Source organism: Aptenodytes forsteri, unplaced genomic scaffold (genome assembly GCF_000699145.1).
Source record: "Aptenodytes forsteri isolate BGI_AS27 unplaced genomic scaffold, ASM69914v1 Scaffold241, whole genome shotgun sequence".
NCBI lineage: Eukaryota > Metazoa > Chordata > Aves > Sphenisciformes > Spheniscidae > Aptenodytes > Aptenodytes forsteri.
In genome coordinates, this window is record NW_008795252.1 from 9,516,513 (window position 1) to 9,523,772 (window position 7,260).

A 7,260-nucleotide genomic window follows, 5' to 3' on the forward strand; every position below is an offset into this window, starting at 1 on the left:
TGGCTATAAAGAAGATTCTTGCATAAAATCAAACTAAACCAAAAGGCTTGTGGGGGTGTGGGGAGGAGATATTTGCATTCTGCTTTCATGGTGCAGAAGCGTTCGTTTCTAAGAACTAACAAAAATAAAACCTCCCGCTGTCTATCTGTTAGCTGCTAAGCATAGAGAGAGAGTGGGGTGAGCCTCACTTGCCACTGGTGGCTGTGGGACTTGTCCTGGGGTGGCTCAGCCCTGGCTGGGGGTGGATGTCCATCCTGGCTCTGCAGCATGCTCCCCTTGCCCTGTCCTGGCTGCTTGGCACCTCTCAGGGTAGTTACTGCTTGTTTCTGGCCCTCAGCCCTCCCCTTCTTCTGAAGTAGGGATAATTTGATTGTACTTCTCATCCCCTAATAGCTGTCCAGGTTTATGATACTGAGAGCTCCTTGGGCAAAAACAACCCACATAGGTTGCAAGTGATCTCGATTCAGCTTTGTTCCCTTTGTACTCCTTACAGGTGGTGGTGTTTGGTCGTCTTTCAGTAGTGCCTCTGGGTTGCTTCCATTCCCTAGCAAGAGCTTCGTGGGATGCGGTGTGCATTTCTCCTTTCCTGGGTGAAGGGGAAGGTGGCTGCAATTCGTAGGTGACAGTTCTGGAGAGAGGTCTTGCTTTCTGTTGCAGCTGTGATGCAGGTGGATTGCGGGGGGTCTAGTCTGCCCCGGCTCTTTCCCAAGTGTGAGCTTGGTTGCTGCTGTGCTGCTCCTGTCCCGTCTGATAGCTGAAGGCATGGTCCATTTGTGGACCCAGTACCATCCAGCATTATTTGTGGGTATCTGAAGATGAAACACGTCTTGTAAACAACTAGCCTAGGATGTGGTGGGAGAATGGTGTGTTGTGAGCTTTCCAGGGGGTGGAAGGAGGGCAGGGAAAGGATATTATCGTGCTTGTAGGTATGGAGATGGCAAAGAGCTGCTACCAACTATCCCTCAGGTAGCAGATTTTACAAAACCTAGTTCTTTACGATTCTGTTTCCCCTGTGTGCATTGGCCTTCTGTCCACCATGACCTGTGATCCTTCTCTTTGGACCTCTTCATTTTTGCTGTTCCTTATCTCCAAATTATCTTTTCCCTCCCTTTTGGCTTGGTCTGTGGTTTCTCTCCAGTGTCGCTCATGTTGGCCACGCAGGAGTCAACATGTGCGCTGGATGCCCACGTGCAGATGCTGACAGAGCGGCTGCTGGGCCAAACAAGGCAGGGAATTGCTGACTTCTTGCAGCAGAGTTTGACTCCGTGTGAGGCTAATTTGGATGTGTCTCTTCTACCTACGTCCTAATTTCTCCCAAAGATGTAAGAACGTGACATCTATTCGGATCCCTTTGCCTTCTGCTGAATGTCGTCAAAATTGACTAGCGAGTTGAAAGTTTAACAGGGTGAGGACTGACAAACAACACTACCACATAAACTTAATTTCCTTTAGAATCCAGGCCAAAAATATGTGGTGAGGGTTTTATTCTGAAATCATGTGCTTTAAAACTGTGTGGAACAATGTGATTAGTAGAAATGGTATTTTCAGGATTATTTGCAGTGCATATGAAAACACGACAGCTGAATCCTGTTGTGTGCATGTATATTAGCATGTAACCAACTTAAAAGGGCTGAAACAACTGAAGTGTCTGCATGGAGAAATAGTAAAACAAATGTATAAAACTTACTTGTGAAGCTGGCAAAGCATCTAGTTACGTTGATCTTAATTTCTAGGTTTTTTTAACTCAAATCTTTTGGCTGCCTCTTCTTAACAACATCAAAAGAATTTATTTTGTTCCTTTTCCTGATAAGTGCTTTTGGTTTTTGCTGTTTGCATAGCTTCCACCTCACTTCTCAGCTCTGGAAACACAGAATTTGGATGTGTGTGCCTCACTAAGAGGATTTTATAACTTTGTGGTGTTGGAGCTATTTAAGTTCCTTCTAGGAATGGCAAAGTATTGCTGTGACTGAACTTCAAAGTGAAGGATGCCCATAATAATTCAAGGTAATTGAAGGGTGGGCATCTTCCTGGAAAATGTTGTGGCAAACCTTATGTGTGAGCCTGATCCCTTTTTGTTAAGAAATGTCTTGTGCTTACTTCTAGTAGAGTTGGGAGGGAAGACAGAAACCAGTATGTGGCAACACCAGTCAGATTAAGAAGATGAACAACACTGATAGAGTAGCGCCTTTTGCATTTGACGGTGCATGCCAAGGTTGAAGGTGTCCCACAAACCTCCAACCAAGAGGCACATGGAGGCTTTTCTTGGCTCTTTTGCATCTGTAGAAAAGTAAGACCAAACTGGTGCCTGTGAGACAGAAAACACTTTGATAATCTTTTCGTGTTAGTTTAGTGATAGCAGTGTTACAGCCCATTGTGATCACCTCACCCTAAAAAAGCAGTCTCCTCTAATGAAACTCTTGCAGCCTCTTGGCTTCCAGAACCAGGGCTGCTTGAGACACCAACTGGTTATTGGTATTTACACAAGGACGGAAGTGATGCCTGAAGATGGCCGTCCACCCTGTGTGCTCCGGGTTGCCATGTGATTAACAAGATCAGTGGCTTTAGTCACCTTGGTGTCAGCAAGCTTGACATAACTATGAAAGAGGCAGAATACTGACAAGACCGGTATTTGGTGGGGTCAAATTTGTGCTATGGAAAACGTCTTCCAGGATGATTGAATTCTCTCATATCTGATTGCACAGACTTCTTACCACACTGCTTGCATAACATGGGCGCTGGGGGCATGAGATCTTCAATTAAGTTCATAGAATAATCTTCCATGTCTTCCAGTCACTTATAGATCTTCCATCAACTGACGTCTGCGTTTTCACAGATGATAAACTGCATATAACCTGTTGCTTTGGCTTGTAGAATAAAAACAAAGCACTAGCTGACAGAAACTGCATGGAGTGGCGCTCCAATTCAGATATGGACTCAGTCAGTGATTAATATAAAATTAGTCATAGATTAGTCATAAATTCTTTTTCCTTGTGTAAATCATGTCTAGTTTCACTTAAACTCTGGTAAGTTAGTGATTTGAAAGCTTTTATTTAAACCTTCTGCAGTTCGTTCTTGCTACTAATCTTACAAATACTTCATTAAATGGTCTGTCTGGTGTTATTCTTCTCTGACTCAGGAGATTATTTATAATATTTTATTATGCTTCCAGAAAGTGTTTCTCTGCTGTGGCAATTGGCTATGTTGTCTGTATCTTCCAATGCTGGTATGTTGATTCAGTGACATTTGTACTTGTACATTGTTCAAATGTACTGTTCTGTGGTAGGAAATGTTGTTGTATGAGATATCACCTGTTTGGGTCACTGCAGGTAAAGATGTGATTAGTTTTGCTCAGGTTCCTTCACTTTTCACTTTGGGTTTCTATGTGTGCCAGACCCCTCGGTTTTGGATCGAAACTTATTTTTTAAGCTCAAGACTGTCACTTGCAGGATGGACAAGTACTGTTTTGTGTTTCAGCTGTGGGTGTAGTAATATCCAAAACCAGATTGGTTTGTTAATGTGTATGCTGTGTGTTGTTTTTGTCTGTGTCAAAAGATGTACAGCCTTCTAGAAACCAAAAATAAAGATAAGGGCTAAAGCATCTGTGTTTTATGTGTTTGTCTAAGTGCACCTAGCCTGTCCCATCATAAATAAGAGATCTGTTGCATGGTCTGCAGCAGCTGAAAAATGTATCTGGGGACAGGGTGATTTAAATGTGAGAGAGATTGCGTGTTGGTAGGTGATAATTGGTGTGGATAGATGATGTATACAAATGTGGGGAAATTATTCAAGCTGCAGCCCTGACTACTTCCATTCAGGTTCAAACTAGCCTTTGCCCAAAGGCCTTTTACAGAAAATTGTACCGTTAGCGTACCAAAATAAAAGACGTGCATCAATGACTTTTTCTGTGGAAAATCATTAGGTCCTCAAATCATTTGATTTATTAGTGTTTCTTCATTGCTTTGCTTCTTGGCTTTAAATCCTCTGCCCACCTTTCCAAGGCAAGATAACTGCACACGGTCAGCCTGCATTAGTGACTTCCTTGGAAGTATACATGTTATTAATTTTCCTTCATAAATTTCTGAGTCAAGTTATATCTAGTAGCTATTGATTCATTCTTTAAAGTGAAAAAAAAATTAAAAGGAAAAATGGTCTATTAACACAGACTAAAGGCAGAGTACACAAGCATCAAATATGCTTCTCAAGCAAGAATCTTCTCAATGTAAGCTTTAAAAAAAATAAAAAAAAAGATGTTGCTTTGTACTGCCCAGCATGAGCTAGGTATTACCATTGGAAAGGGTGAAGGTGTATGGCCGAGTTGTGCAAAAGTAACTTCTAATATGTATAGATCTGGGGGAAGCCAAATAATGAGATTGCAGAGACGCCTGTGCATGCCTCGACAAGAAGGAGCTTTGTCTGCGTGGGAGCCTCCATGTATGCTTGTGTGAAGCCACGGCTTGGCTGAGCTCCTGCAAGTGCGGCTGGACTTTTGGGAAGACGTGTCTTGGCTGTGGGTGGAGGGTGACTGGAAGAAATTGAGCGCTTGCTCGTGTTTTGTTGCCCCGAGGAGTGTGTGTGGCAGACAAAGGGGTAGGCAGAGGAGGCTTCCTGGCCGAGGAGGCCTCTTGCCACCTCTTCTGGCAGCCAAGCTGCGGAAAGGGGTGGCTGTCAGAAGAGATCCTTGAGAAAGCAGAGGCTTTCGTGTCCCTGCTCTGAAGGGATGAGAGGTCAGGATGGGCGTGGAGCTGCTGACCACCAGGGAAGCACCGGCCATTGTCAAATGTTTCCTGGAGAGGCAACCGTGCCTGCTTCGAGCTGTCAGTGTTACAGGCAGCGTCAGCTCTGGTCGCAGGGCAGAGCAGCTTGTCTGAACCTTCACCGTGGATTTCAAGAAACACTCCCTGTCTGGGAAACTATGGCCACCTTCTTTAGTAGTCCCACGCGGCAGGCTGAGCTTTGCTGTCTGGCTGATGCTGTCCTCGGCAGCTGCAGCCCTTCTGCCCAGGTCCCCTCCTTCCTGTGTGATTTCTTGGTGCTGAAAATCCCAAGTCCATTGCCCGAATGACTTGTCCACCAGTCTGACCACGTCCTCAAGGTGTAAATGGTCCAATTACAAAACCTGGTAATCTTGAGCAGGGCTGTCCCTTGCGTTTGATTCAGGCATGTGTATGTGTGCAGGAGCCTTAGCTCACGGAGTTGGAGGGGGTGGTGGGAGATATTTAAATACAAACTTCGAGTCCTGTTGCCTGTGGAATGTATTGCCCCGTTTTCTTTTAAAAATACAGGAAGAATGTCATAGTAGCTTTTTAATTAAAACACAAACACATAGACGTGAAGCAAGTGTGTGGAAGGAGAAATAATTTGAATTGGGCTGTGACTACTTGGGTCCCATGTTACAGAGTCATTTTTGCTTTTAGTAGAGAGGAGGGGCTCTCTCAGATCTTGTAATGCAAAGCCCTTCTTTTCTTGATCAGAAATGATTAGGCAAAGCAGATCTTTATTTTTATCTAGTAAAGAACAGACATAAACCAGATTACTTGCTTGCAGTACTCTCATTCTTCCAAAAATGTTCCTGAAACAAAGCTTCTAGTAGGCACAAAGCAAAGAAATGGTGCTGCTGCTTTCTGGGTAAGCCATGCCCCTAAATGCAGTGCAACGTGTGAATTTTTCAGATCTTTAGGCATAAGGTTGTGTCCTGTTTAAATTCATACAGCGTGTAATTGCATGCAATCATGCTCCTTTAATCTGAAAAAAAAAAAATGGGTGGCTATTGTAGAAAACCCTTGATTGGCAAGGTAAAATATTATTGCTGAACTTGCAAGACTATAGGATTAGGGTTTGTGTTTTCTTCCTAGTTAAGAGATTATGGTCTGGAAAGGACAAAAAAAATTCACATCTTGCACCTCTCTCATTTTATGTTTGTCTTGTAGTACTGTTTTTTTTCCTGGCGATACCAGAAAGGTTCCTCCAGGGCATCTATATTTGCGTTGTTCTCTGTATGAAAGCAAAAATGCAATTAACTTTTATCTCACCTGGTTTGCCTAGTCCCACACTTCTTAAATGTCCATTCCTAAAAATTAGCTCTTGATTATGAGTGTGGTTTTCTGGGAGGTTGTTTTTTCAATACTGAAACTGTGCTTGCATTGAACTTGGTGTCTGCAGAGAGCTTAGCTCTTGCTGTTGAGGCTGGAGAACTCCCATCCCCCAGATGCCTGGCTGCCCATGTGCCCTCTGATCGGGGCTTTGTGGCACATTTATCATGTGTGATGATAAATCACACATGCAGCTATTCCCTCGGTTGCTGTTCTTGGATGATAATTTACCCTTCCACCTAAACCAGAAAAACCCCACCCTTTCCCAGAAGTTGAACAAGTCTCAGTTTTCACCCAGCATCCCCGAGCTCCAGACTTCTCCCGGGGCTGCCAGCCTTCCTGGCATCCTAATGCAGGTCGCAGGGTAAAGGCCCTTGGATCTCTATGTCCTGTGCCCCGTTCAGCCAGGAGAAATACTGAGGTGAACGTCACAGGCAGCCCTATGGGAATTACTTTTGAAAACAGTCTTCAGAGGTGAGGGTGTGCGAGAGAGGTTTCCTTAGCTGTAGGATTAGAGGGAGTCTGAGATTTCTGGGGAAGCTCATTAGTAAAAATTAAATTGAGTTTGAGGAAGGAAGGAAGCGGGGGAAGAGGGGAAATGTAGACCACTTCCCTAGCAGCCTTTGAAGCAAACTGAATCCTTGTGGTGACAGTTCACAAGGTAGGGTCTAAGGCAGTTAGTTCACTTTTGAGAAACGCATGCAAGCGTTCCCTTCCTCATTAGATACCAAGCGGCCATACAGCTTGCCCGAGGTGTGGGCTGTGTATGTGTAACTCTGACTCTGCTGAGAAGGAAATGACTAAACTTTCTGTCAAACCACAGTAACAAAGAACATCTTTGACTTACCAAAATAGTCATGGTAGAGAGGCTTGGGAATAGCTGTGGTACTACCAGCGCCCCACACCAGGAAGAGCAAATCTATCGGACATCTGCACTCATGGGGAGCGTGACTCTCCCGTCCTTAAAGACAGCATCGATGGAGGGAGACAGAGCTGGCAGGGCTGGGACAGAGCTTTGTTCTGAAAAGCTGTCTGGACTTTCCTGCACTGGAAATGCTTTCTGCAGTGGAGAAGACGATGAGGACATTGGGGCAAGGCTGTTGAGTGCCTCTGAAGTGGGTGTCAAGAGGGACAGACCAGCTGCGACAGCAGGCAGCTGGCTGGCCAGCCA